The sequence below is a fragment of the Mastacembelus armatus genome, chromosome 2 (assembly GCF_900324485.2).
Source record: "Mastacembelus armatus chromosome 2, fMasArm1.2, whole genome shotgun sequence".
NCBI classification, from domain to species: domain Eukaryota; kingdom Metazoa; phylum Chordata; class Actinopteri; order Synbranchiformes; family Mastacembelidae; genus Mastacembelus; species Mastacembelus armatus.
Genome location: NC_046634.1, coordinates 1384781 through 1398921, shown reverse-complemented (window position 1 = coordinate 1398921; position 14141 = coordinate 1384781).

Below are 14141 nucleotides of genomic sequence, written 5' to 3'. Positions count from 1 at the left end.
AACACCTATTTTTATACAGGCATTCGCAGATTCTCTATCCCTTATCGATTTTATTTGTTTTGATTGCTTTGCACTTATTGCACTATATTGACCAAACTATGTTATTGTCATCAAATAAACATGATGTCAGGTCCATATAATGTGCTCATGAGGAAACTAAGGGTTTTGATGATGTTATGAAAGAGGCCATTTTGGTTTGGTCTTATATCTGAGTTCCCTATTCAAACACTGAATGAAATTATGAATCAAATTTGAGAGCTTGAAAACATCTAAAAGTTTTTTGTTTTGTTTTTTTTTTTTGTTTGTTTGTTTTTTTTTTACTATTGGCTGATAAGAATTGACTGTGTTGTGGACTTTGTGATCAATCAAAGCACATAAAGATACAGTATATATGCCTCACTCAAAGGGGAACCTAATGTCTCAGTGAGGATCGGAATCAATGGGGTGCAATCAATGAGTATTATCTGAGGCTGTCCCTTTGCAATTATGCCATGACAACAGCTTCCACATTGCCGCCTGGGAAGAAATGAGTCGGTCATTTATATAAACATCATTGGAGCTGACTTGAAATTAAAGGCTGTTTTAGCATTCTGACAAAGTCAATGGGTATAAACTTTGACACTGATTAAGACGTACAGCTGCTGGATGAGGGACTTTGTTGTCACAGTCATTTCTAATTCAATCTTTTTTAATTGGTTTGCTTCATGTGTGAATGTCTCATTGATATATTGAAAAAAAAAAAAAAAAGATGCAAAGAAACTATATTTAAAACGCTGCTTGGTTTTTGAATCTTTTAAGCGCTTGTTTTGATTTTTTGTTAACTTACGCTTAGCTTGACCCACTTAGATCCAATATGCAAAGCAGGTCTATAAAAATGCAAAGGATGCACTGTGCCACCATTTTCAGTGTGCAGAGAGCATCACCATTTAGGAATTCAATGTTCCCTAACTGAGACAGGCAGGGACCTCTCTGGAGAGGAGACACAAAAGTCTAACCATGGCAGCCACCTTAGTCTATGTCTTGTTGTACTGTTTTAATCATTTGGATTATAATTTGAATTCATTTATAAGTACTCCTACTGTACAAATGAGCTCTTGTGGGTTCTCTTGTGTCTACCAGATCTGTTCTATAACCCGATGTTTTAGTATTTTTTCACTTCATTTCAGTGACGTGCCAAGGCGTCCTTTCTCAATGACAAAAAATGGAAAATGAAGCTGGCCCGCTCGGGCTGTGTCTTTTGTTGGATCTATTCATACAAGCCCAGAATGAGAACAGAAGGCACCATTTGGGAGATGAGGAGTTCTGGAACTGAGTGTAACTGTGGATGTGTCATACATGTAGCAGGGGATGTGAATCATAGCCAAGGAGCGTACGCAGTCGCCCAGCATTGGTGGCCTATGGGGCAGCATTGTGCTGATAGCTTTTGATATGGCTTTTTATTTATTTTTCTAATGCCAATAGAGGTTTCATAGAGGTGCTACAAAAAACGCATCCCAAACCAAAGTGATTACAGAACGTTTAAAAAGTGACACAGATGGCAATCTGCTGTTTTGTTTAATTTCCTAGATAATTATATTTTTCAGGAGGATTTGGCTAAGTTCACTGAACTCCAGTGGAAAAAAGAAAAAAAGGCTTCAGCACAATTACATAATCACTGAATCATGCATTTCAAATGGGCTTGTTATTACTATATGTCTGTGTATATACATCCCTTTCATGCAGACTCCCAGCGTGGAGCATGGTTTATCACTGTTGTGACCCAACACCCAGATCCACAGCAATGGGTGCATGAAGCAACTCACTGCAGGAGTGTATGTGAAAGAGTGTATGTGCAGGGAGAGACGGGGAGGGCGTAGACTCTTGCATGTTGAAATAAAATTACCCCAGTGGTGCTATTTAAGTTTGGATTGTGGCACCAACGAAGGACAGGAGTTTGTTATCACATGTATGTGTGACTATGTAGCCCAATCAGTTATGTTCAGTTGAAATGAATAAAAAAAAAAAAATTTTAAAAACCCTTCAAAAGCACCCTTTCACAGTGGTCAACATCTGTATTCAGAAAAGGAAGGAACTGCTGAGCTGAAATATCGCAGAGGGTGTTGCCTCATGCTAACCAAAAGCCCGTCTGAATTATGGCTGAACCTATTGTGTGGAATCTGACGTGGGGCTGATGCAAGGCAAAGCGTGATGTAGGTGCAGATGTAGCTGTTACAGAAGCCTCGGTCTTTGCACTACAGGCCCCAAGGAAAGCTTAGAAGACAGTGTTGCCGTTTGTTCTCGGGTCTGTGCTCAGAAAATCACAATGCATACTCCAGTTTCTTCTAGATAAAGAGGTGGGAGAGACAGTGATGGACAGTTTGTGTTCCAATATCTTACACTTTCTGCTTTCACACCATTTGAGAGTTAATCAATGTGGAATGGTACAGTGCATGAAACCCATCCAAGCTTCATGAAATCTTGGCTGATCACTCAGTTATTTTCAGTAGGCTGCATTTAACTTGGAGGCAATTATTTTCTAACAGAGCACTGAAAATACCAGGCTAATTAAACAGTTTCTGGATTTGATAGCAGGATTTTGCTAAACTTGTATTCCATCACTTATCAGATGGTGTTGGCAGAATTTTGTGTTTATGGTAAATAAAAGCTGCTTTGTGCTACACATGACACAGGGCCAGTTTAACCCATTACGGGGCCTTGGGGCAGAAATCTGCTGTGGGCCCCAGTTTTCTGCTTTGTTCACAAACCAACTTAGAGGTAAGAAAATTATCAGAGTAAATTGCCAAACCGTGAAAGAAAAGGGACCTGGACAAGATGTTTTATGTACTATCATGTAAAAAGTAAGAAAAACAAGGGTAGTGTATGCATAGTTTCTGTTATTTTTAAAAAAATATTTCTTTAAAGTGAATATTGGGATTCAAACAACAATTTAAAGGGAAAACAATCTGCAAATTCCTTAAAAAAAATAAAAGCAACAGTTTAAATAAATCTAAACTCTGCTCATGCCTTTCTGGTATATTATTAAAATGAGTTTTTGCCTGTGCATTTTATTTCCCCCATTTGGACTGTACAACCCAGCAAGGCAACAATACGTGTAAGTGCTAATTAGGCTAATATGTGGCTGTTTTGTGTACACTGAGACAGATAGATGGGGTGGACATTTTCCATATGTTCCAGCGTTACCTCACCTAACCCCCCCCACCCACCTGCGATGCCTCGTCCTCAGCACAGCCTCACTGCCGGCGTGCCACCCGGTCTCCATGATGATGTGAGCAATTGAGTTCAAGGAGATCTGGGTAATTGAGAGGGCAGGGATGGCATCTGACAGGCACCGATGACTCCAATGATTACTTTAATCAGAGTGGTTAATGGAATTCCTTCAGGCATGTAGAAATGCTCAAATGTTCATCAGCACTCAACTGATTTTTTTTTTTACCCCCACCACGCGCACCTCCCCCTCCAGCACCTCCTCTCCTACCTCATGTCTCCGTACAGTAATTACGGATCCGTTTTCTTTCCTTTTCATGCTTTCCAGTTTTTGTATAACACTTAAGAACGGGAAATGTGTCTGCTTCTGTGGTCTTGAGTAAATCCAAAGTGGGAATCATTGTGTGAGAATTATTTTCTCGTCAACATGCATTATGTATGAAGTGTTTTAACATGAAATGTCATGGCAAACCTTTTAACATTTACAAGGAACTTGTCAAGGACTCGATCACAGTCAAATCTGTCATGTACTTGCTTGTGTAAATCACCATAGCTTTCTATATAATGAAGGCATTTTCAATCAGCAGCGAGAGAAATTGTTAGTTGCTTGACTTTTATATATCTAGGAAAACGGTTATTTATTAGCTCTAATGGTTGTTCCGTCATTCCTTCCCCAAATTTACTATTTATTATCATCTGTGGACTTTCTGGTCTCGTCAGCCTCTCAGTTAACACTCCCACTGTCCAGCCTGTGCTGAATTAACTTCAAGAAATAATTCATTGCATTTAAAAAGCACAGTCTGGATGCAGACTCTAATGCCATCTGCCAAAAAACAACAACAAAAAAAAATAACCCAAAAAAAAAACAACAGAAAAACAAGCCTGTCCACTGTTTTAAATTCGATTTTATTTAATTGGTCTGAGGACAGTTTTCCCTCTTGTGATACAAGTGATACAGAATCTGACAAGTAAATATGATTTTGAATTGATTTGTGTCCTCCTCCCGTGTAGAATTTATCTAGTTTGTAAAGAGTGAAGACAGGCTTGTCTTCAGGGTGTGCTCTGGTAAAAACTCTTTCCAGAGGACACGCACAATAGAAACCTTTGAAAAATACAGTAATATGTGTATAAAGCTACGTCTGTCTGAGATATTTGTAGACACAAATGTGTACAGTAACAGAAAATGACCTGCTTGCAATGAAATCTGGTAGTATGTGCTGTATCCTGCTGCATACAGAAATATTGGAAATTTCAGGAGCCGCTGTCATGCTGTTAGCACTAGCGAGATTTCCCCCCCCCCTCCTGGTCCAATGTCTGCAATAGATAATTAAGTTGATATGGAGATGGAAACCCTGAATAGAAAAATGGATATCAATTAATTCTGTGAACAATGGGTGTCATACGTGCAACACTCCATTTACAGTGCCATGTCTTGTTATCATGTCAGCCACACAATAAGTGTGTATGCATTTGGATGCACATCATATCAAGTCAGAGCTTTTATAGAGGTATCTTTATGTCAGCCTCTGTGTGCACATGGAGGAAGAGAGATAGGAGACGCTACAGTATGTGCTTTCATGTTTTATTTAGTCTCCTTTTGTCAAGGGGGTTTCGCTTTCTGTCTGCGGCAGACTTCCCTTGTTTTTACATCGTTTTACCCCGCTCTCCTTTTCGGTTCCCACCGGGCAGCCTGGTTATATTCATCAGGCCTCCCGTTTTGTTTGTTTGTTTATGGCGACTGCACCCGTTGATCCGGAGCCGCAGTAACCCTGTCGTTTGATAAATGGCAACCACAGCATTACTGACTCCCCAGCTGAGCCTGGTGACGCCCGGCCAAAAAAAAAAAAAACCCTGATGTATGGCTCCCTTCACAGTGTCAAGTCAGTCATTTAACTAGAGCCCATCCAGGCACATTGCTCCTATGTGTGATCTGTGTGTTTGGACTCTGGCCCTCTCCTGCCCTGCCTCATGTGTATCCTCAGTCCGTGGACTGAATAAGTAGATCTTCGGTGGATTATGCATGAAAAATGTATGTTCTGCACATAATTGTCAGGAAATTGTGTTGCAGCAGTGGGACAAGGTCAGTGCGGGAGATGTCACTGTCATGATTCAGGACATATTTTTCTTTCCAACTTAATAGCGTCTTTCACTCATTTTTTTTCACCTTGTAAATATTCCTGTCACCCCCACAGTGTTTAATACAGTTGACCGATTGCTACCAGTGTCCTTTTTAAGTCAGCACGTCTTGTTGGATCTAGTTTTACAAATGAACAATCATGCTAATTTCTGATATATACTGTGTCGCCCGTAATTTCAGCCCTGTAGTTATGTTCTCTGAAGCTTCATACCTCCTCCACCAGGCTCTGTGGAAAAACACGCTGTCCGACAGCATTTTAATGTACTATGTAGCATATTGTTTGCCCCACAGGTTCAGGAAAATCTGTTTACTTAGTATGAGTTTGGTTTGCAATTAGATCCTCTATTGTTATTGGTGAAATCAGTCTCCCCTAGAGGTGAGTGCATGTTTCTAAGGCTGATGGTTTGAAAGAGCGACATAAGGCTTGTTTGTGGGTGGCATGTGCGCATGTTCGTGGGTCTGCAGTGCCAGTGCTTGCACTTTTAACAGGTTACTGATTCACTGTAAAATTCCACTCGTTAGCTCCCTTTCTTTTTTTTTTTTTTTGTTTCCTCTTTCTGTCTCTCTGCAACTCCTCCTTTCTTCCTCTCCTGTCCCCATTTCGTTTCTATCCCTGTAGCTTTCAGAGTGCGGCGAGGAGTCGGCAGAAACCGGGGCCTTGCTAAAGGAATTAGACTGCGCGCTGGGAGATCGCTCAGATAATGAAATGGTGGGAGGTAGAGAAACTCATTTTCTCACTCATGAGAGAGAGAGAGACGTACTAATTTGGCTATTGAAAATAGTACTGACAAAAAAAGAGAGGAAAAAAAAAAAAAAAAGACAATTTCAAAATCCGACAGCGTTATTTGATTCCAGTTCATGAGATATTGACTTAAACAGAAAGTTCGGTGCTGACTTTAACCATCCAAAATGGACTTGTCATGATGGGGAAACTATTGTTTTCCAACTGTGTCCTCCTCCCAGAGCTCAGTGAGTGACAGTTTGCTTGTGTTTGGACAATAGCAAGGCTGAAGTTGGCAGAGTGTGGGTGTGCTTGTTAAAAAATGGCTCCTGTGGAGGGGCTCTCAGTGCTCTTACAGCAGTATTGACGTCAGCTACTTGTGATGTTCTGTGTGCTGTATCTGCAAGAGTGTGTGTGTGTGTGTGTGTGTGTTTGTGTAGGCTACATGTACAAAGAGCAGAGAGTTAGAGTAGTACAATAAAATTAACCCAGGCTGAATGGAGATTGAAAAACAAACAGGACACGAGAAGTGTTGTATTAATTTACAGACAGAACACAAAGTTAGCTCTATAATATTTCGACTGCGCAGGACATATTGTGCTTTTGAGGGTGAGAAAATCTTTTGCACATGCCTCCTTATGCATCATGTTAATTAGTCCACTTTGCATCATCAACAGAATTGATTCACGCTCTGCGGAAGAATCCAAGTAACTGCTGCCAGGTTTCACTGGATACGGTCCATATCCAGTTATGGACTGTCTGATTTTATACTGAAACTTTCTCTTTTTTTTTTTTTTCTTTCCTTCCTTGACCTTCAACTGATGATACCTTCATTTCATGTGTCTTCACTCATCAATTGTAAATTACACTCCAAGAATGAACTTGATTATTGCTTTAAAACACCCGGACCCGGACACCCCGGTTCAGAACTGCATCGGATGGAGTGATTGTTTTTGAAAATCCCGCAGCTTGATTTATTTTAATTATTCATTATTTCAAGACTTGTGTCACCAGGCACATTGTTTTTCCATTTCACACTCTTATTTCAGCCCAACCTGATATAATCCTGTTTCTACTGTGTGTCACAAATTAAAGCGGTTAACCTCCAGTTTTACCCAACAAATCCACAGATTTAAACCACTAACTTTACATTAACAACCTTGATCTACCACCTTCACAGTCTTGCTGCAAAGCAAGGCACTACACAAACAGTAGGAACAAATCAGCGCTGTATATTAGATCTCATTTACCATGTTAAAATGTGTTAACAGGAGGAATTAGCACCAAATTAAACCACCAGAGATTCCCAACTCATCTAACTGTCAAGACATTATTATATACTCCATATAAATGTGCGAGGTGTCTTGGGAGAATGCGGTTATTGAATTATGGCAAAATTAAATCATTAGCAGAAAGGAATCAATCTACCCAACTGGAAACAGCAACGTGACTCCGCTCAGTGAGAAAGTATGGTTTTTACTGCGTTACCGATATTTTTGAAGGACACTGTAAATTCTCCTTATTCTTTGCGTGTGTGCACGAATGACAATATTATATGAAAAAGAAAAAACGACTGGAAAGGGAATAGAATCGGTTTACACATTGACCTGTAGTAAAAATGCATTCTGTGGGTGGAAACAATTTCCTTTTCTGTAGTTGTAACCTTAGCAGGAACTGTTTCCTCATAAAAAATAAAAAAAATTTTAAAAAAACCCTTTGTAGAAAATAAATGGCGATTTAATTGACCGGTGGTAAAAGATATGTCCATTCTTGCACTTGGGGCTGACATTCTCATTTTTATATTGCTGCCAGCAAGGCGGAGAATGTGACTCTGTCAGCACGAGTGGAGTGGACACTCGTCCTGAAGCAGAGATAAAGGCCATCGTGTCACGTAGGACTCTACAACGTCCGCAGGTTTCCCTGCTGCTTTAAAGCCGGATTTCCCTGCATGATTTAGCAAGACCAAAAGCTGCAGAGGATTATTTAAACTTAAACCAAAATGAATCGCTTAATTAAAGCAAACCCAAATTACTCTTCTTCCTGCTGACTGACTGTTGACTGCTAATGGCTTCACAATTAGTGAGTTTACAGTTGGCCAGTTTGTAATGTGATGGTTAGAGCGTACGACCTTTTGGGCTCTGCAAAACATCCAGTTTAAAATGCACAATATTTCAGTCAAAGTACACTAAACCAGGAAAAAGAAATTCATCTCCTGCTTTTTTTTTTTGTAAATAATGTTTGTTTTTGTAACCAAGTGACTATTATAAAAACAAAAAACAATGAAAGTGGCAAACACCAGCTCCAATCCTTGCTGCACTATTGCAAAAATTTAATATTTCCAGTCTAACTATCAAAGTCCTCAGCTGAAGCAATTGCATTTATTCAGTCACAGTGTGATGAAATTAATAATTCATATCAAGATAATTACATACTACTGTGCCTTAAACATCCATTTGTGTGTTTCCCAACCTGTTAATAGCTTTTAAATGAAAACTTGATTTCAAAAGAGGATAATGTTCAAATGCTGTGGAAATTGGGGTCCCTGTAGGTTCCAACTTAATGTGAAAATTCAAATAATCAATTTGTGCCTCCGAGATTACTTATGTGGTAATAATTAAAGCCAGGAAGGCTATTACAAACACAAGACCCAAGCGTTATCTCTGAGACCTGGTTTTTGATTTCAGGTCTCAATATGTCTCTTTTTTTTTTTTTTTGCCCCCTTAACATATTCTGCATTGCTTTGAAGCCAAAGCTCTTGAATGAAACTCATCTCTCTGTATCTCCGGAAGAAATGTTGATGATGAAAAAGCCTTTTTGGTTTGGAACAACAAAAGAGATTGGTTGTTGAGATTCATCAGGACGAACTGAAGGCATTTGAAGCAGCTTTGAAGCAGTTCTGGCTTTTTATGGCTGTTTGGATGCTCATAAACTTGGTTTGGAGAAACCTTTATTTCATAGACTTCCCCAGCGGGAATGCACTTGAGTCTTCAGCAAAAACCTTCCTTTGCATTCTTGAGTTTTCCTAGTTTAACCAAACTGTCAGTACCGAGAACCTGATTTTCTCAAGCAGTTTCTGTTTGCATCCACTGCCAAGTATTGTCTCGCCATAGCCAATGAATATACATCTGCCTCTTGATCTCCAGCCTGTTTGCTCTATAGCTGCCCTCGCTGCCCAGAATGCTTTGACTCCACTTCCATTACCTAAGATCAGCAACGAAATAACAACACATAGAGGCTACAGTATAATTTAAAAAAACAAACAAAACATGCTGCCAGTGGCAATAGAATTGCACTGAAGCTGCCAATAGCTGATATTTCATGCTGGTGCTTTGCACGTGTTGATATTTGACCATTTTCATGCTGTAAAATTACATGCTGGTAAGAATTTTCTCCCAGCTGGTGTGGAAAAGCTACTAACCCTGCACTTAGGGCCGCTACGGGTTTACAGCTGCTTAACCTTTGATGCATGGAGCACTGGAACCTACGCTTTGTCAGAAGTGGGTCAAAAATGACCTGAATTAGAATTAGTAGTTTCATTCAATTATAAACATACGCTGCCTTCATAATTTTACTCAAATTTACACAAGAAATATTGAAGACTTATAATAATTGTCATTTTTAAGCATCTATGAGCATTGCATTTTACATATTATATATATATATATATATATATATATATACTAATCAATACATTTTTTTCATTGAAGATATAATAAAATCTAATTTGTAGACTATACAGTGTTTATTATAGTATACAGTATATTATAGTAAGACGCCATTTTTTAAATTTGATACTTTTCTTAATATAGTATGCTATATTTATTAGGCTCATGTGGCTACTACTACTGACTACTCTAGCAGGTGGAACATATATATATATATATATATATATATATATACTTTACTATTATATTACTTTCAAGGTCATTTTTTACTGACCACAGGACAAGTTGACACATTGATATCAACCACATAATAAATTATTATCGTAAAATGATGACTACGGATCTATCTTTTTAAAACACTGATAAAATCTTTTACTACTAATTAAAAGATAAATTGGGTAAAGGAGATTGCATCTCATTTGTACATGTCATCCTTGTTGTTATCACAAGAAGTAATTTCAGAGTCTATTGTTCAAACGCAGTCCATTAACAACAGACTTCCAAAAAAAAAAAAAAAAAAAAAAACTGATGATTCGTGAATCATCTCGTCCTTCTAAAAATAGATTTTTTTTTTCCTTTTTTATTCCATAAAGAAGTTTCTTACAGTAGGATAGTCAGTTATGGGTCTGAATCATTTATGCTGTTTGTTTTGACCTGCTTAGAGCTCCAGATGGCTGGGATTTACCTTGTCAGGACAATGTGGATCATATACACAAATGCTGTCCTTCTACTTATGGTGGTTATAGACTGTGTGTATATATATATATATTTATATTATATTATATTATATGTCTACACCTGGCACTCAAAGCAGATATGGCCTAAACTCCATCTTCTTTGTGATATATAGTTTTAATAATGGAAAACAGTAAAGAAATTGTGGTTTTTACCTTATTTAAATTCACCAGTCTCTAAAATGTTCTATATTCTATGTATGATTTATAACTGCAATAGCTGAAGTTTTAACCACAGCTATCCTTCATTTGTACTGCATGATTTCCAAAGTAACGTTTCTTTGGGTTTGAACGATACTGCACGAGCAGGGCAGCCTAAAATGAAATAGAGGAAGAAAAAAAAAAAAAAAAAAAAGGTCTGAACTTCCATTACAGCATATCCATTCTATCAGCCCCTGAGTCCAACCTGATAGATGACTCTCCCTCGTGTCCTTGTGTCACCCTTACATGCTGACGGTCCTGCTCTGGATGCCTGGACCTGTTTTCCCCATGAACAAGCTCTTGGCATAGGTGTTTGGATGTGGGGGGCAGGAGGCGGGGTGGGGGTGGTAGTGGGGAGGGTATTGATCCTCTGTTTCTTTTTAAGGCTAATTATCCACTCCACCGCCAGTTCCTGTTATCGACGTCCTGCTCTTCATCCCTGCTCATCACACTGAGGGATAACTCTTAAAAAAACACTTTTGACGGTCACCTGCCCCGGAGGGAGAAAGGAAGCACTTGGACTATTTCCGGAGCGCGGCCTCTGGTGCTATTTACTCCTTATGTAATAAAATACCAAAGACACTGATGCGCAAATCCGAACTGACAAATCCGATGAATAACGAGCACCCAGGCTTTGCAGTTATCAAACCCGTGTCGCAAAATGGGGGTTCTGACCCGCGATTAATGAGCGGAGAGCCCGCAAGCTGTCACATTCATCATGACGCGAGCCTTCAGACAATTCTTAAATACATCGACGTCATGCTAAAAATCAAAAACAGACCACACATAACGCACAGTCATTGAGGAAAGGATGATTGATTCAGGATGTCAAACAACCTCGCGGCTATAAAGGCACATATGGTCAAAATGTCCTTGACACGACCTTTTTAGCAATAAATTGGCAGGGGCTTTTCATAACAAACAGCTGCATTATTCGCTGAAAAGGTGTGCCGTGAATTCCAACCTCACCCTGGCATGAAAAAGGACCAGACCCTGTTTATTGAAATGGTCCAGCCGTGATAATGAAGGAACATTCATCTATTCCAATGGTTTGATAAAGCATTGCCAGGGCTCGCCAGCCTCGCTAATGGATTAGAATTTAATATGGGGCCTGTTTTTATTAAAACAAGTGTCCCTCAGGAAAATCCTTGGCAGGGGGGCTGTTGTGGTAAACAACGACCGTGGACTGACGAGCTTTCTCTCATGTCACATCTCTACTTACCTCTGTCTATGTCTCTCTCCTCGCTCGGTCCCCCTCCACCCATCGCTATGCAGGGGGGGAAGTGATTGATTTGCTTTCTCTTGTGAGTGATGATAAGCTGTGCACTCATTAAGATGGCTGCCGCCACATCCTAAGACCATGTTGCGCCAGATCCAAATCGTATACACTCCGTCCTCTTAATGTGGAACTTCCTGAATTATTGAGGCGGTTTATTTACGTGAGCTGCTGGTCTGAAGAACAAACGGCACACTTAAAGTGGCAGATTAGAACTTTCATTTGAAGAAGACGCCGGTTGGTTTGTGACTTTTTCTCCTTGGGAGACTACAGAAGATAGATTTAATCCTCTGGGGAAAACGATGAGCTGCGTCTCTTGAGATGGAGGGAAAATAGATAGGGGAGGGATGCAGACACTGGCATAATTATTGTTGTGGGTTTAACTGCCGAAGGTACTGCAGATGCAAAGTGGATGGAATTTTGCCAAGGGCCCATATTGTGCTTATATGTCTAGATAAATCATGTATCAGCTGTCAGTTTTTTTTAGGTCCACCTATCTAAAACTACCCCTGACTTTATGAAGCTCATAATGGCCAGTTTTCACTGTGATCTGTTAGTGCTGCTTGTTCAGTATGTTGATTATAGTGATTGTACAAATCCCTTTTTTTTTATCCTTTTGCCTGCCAGAGATCACCAGGTGCCTCCCTCTTCAGTCTGATTCTGCCCTCTGCACAACTCTCTCACCCTGATTACCACACCTGTATCCAATTACCTGGTCTGCTCCTCCTGGTGTGCTTACTGTAGTCTCCATCTGTGGGCAAAGTATTCCTGGTGTTCCTGTTTGTTTTTTTTTGGGGGGGGGTTGTCCTATATTTGGATAGTTTCTTGGATCTTGGACTTTTTTTGCCATCTCCCTTGGATTTTTCTTGTTTTGTTCGTACTGTTTTTGCATGGCTGTGACCCTCAGGTGGACTCTGCCTCTGCCTCTGGATTACCCCACACAGTACTTTCTGTAAGTTTAGCAAATGTCAGATGTGAATTTTCTGAATATGTGATATTTAAGATGTTCTAATAGTTAATGAATCTGCATTTACATAGTTTTGTAGTTTGTTGTTGTATATTGGTGGCCAAACAAGCTTCCCATTGGGGGTTGATAAAGTATCTATCTATCTTTCTCTCTTTTTCTCATTAGATTTACCTGCCAGGCTGCTGTATTAGGGCCCTCTGGACTGCACATGGCAACTGATCTTTGGAACTGTAAAGTGTAAATAGCTGAACATGTGACACTTATTTAGTTTTTTTTGTTTTGAACCTAATTTTGGGTGCAGGCATCACTTATGTAGCTAATATCTCTATAATATTTAATTATGTTTCATCAATCAAATTAAAAGTAGAATCTCTGTGACTCTCAGTAACACATTGTCCTTCAGGCTACCATACCTGTGTTCTGGTTTTGGCCAAATGAGGACACCACAGAGTGATGTTTGGCAGAATGTACTGTAAGTCTATCATACCTTCCATTAAAATATGCAAATGTGATTAAGTCACATTTAATCACCCTAGGTGTCACTCAACTCCGCACTCGCTGCGTCCACCACCCGGTTGGCATCAGGCTACACAGGCAGAATCGCAGAGTCCAAGTGATTTAACAGAGATTTTTATCTGAGATGACAGGAATGTCAAAGGACTTGAGTCCGGGCACCCCTGTTTCCCCTGCCAGTGTTACCTCTGCAGGTATATCTGGGGACCTGATGTCACCTCTTTTACGTAACACACCATTACTCCTGGACATTACTCTTGCAGGATGTCGCTGCAGGCAAAATACTTTGAGACAATTCAAACTTTTTTTTCTTTTTTTTTTCCATTTGAGCCCACCCAAGCGTGATCATTCAAACAGCATGGCAACTCACCAGGAAATACTATGATTCAGGCATGAAGATGTCAGTATAGTGCACTAGTACATCTGAACCTGTACTGTAGAGAGTTTTTCGAAAGTACAAAAAAAAAAGGCATGTTTGATGCCACTGTGACCGTGGAAGGGTTAATTATCCTTGCACATTTTGAGAAATTCATCTTCTCCTTTCTCTCTATCTCTAAATATAGCTTCCAGTAAAGCCTTGGCCCCAGCTCAATGGGAGACAATGGACGGGTTCACAGTCTCACTCAATCTTATATTGCCTGGCTGATGTATCCAGCAAAGATAACCGGTGCCAGATTATCAAATATCTTCTTAGGAGCATTGGTCGAATAGCCTCTATTGTCA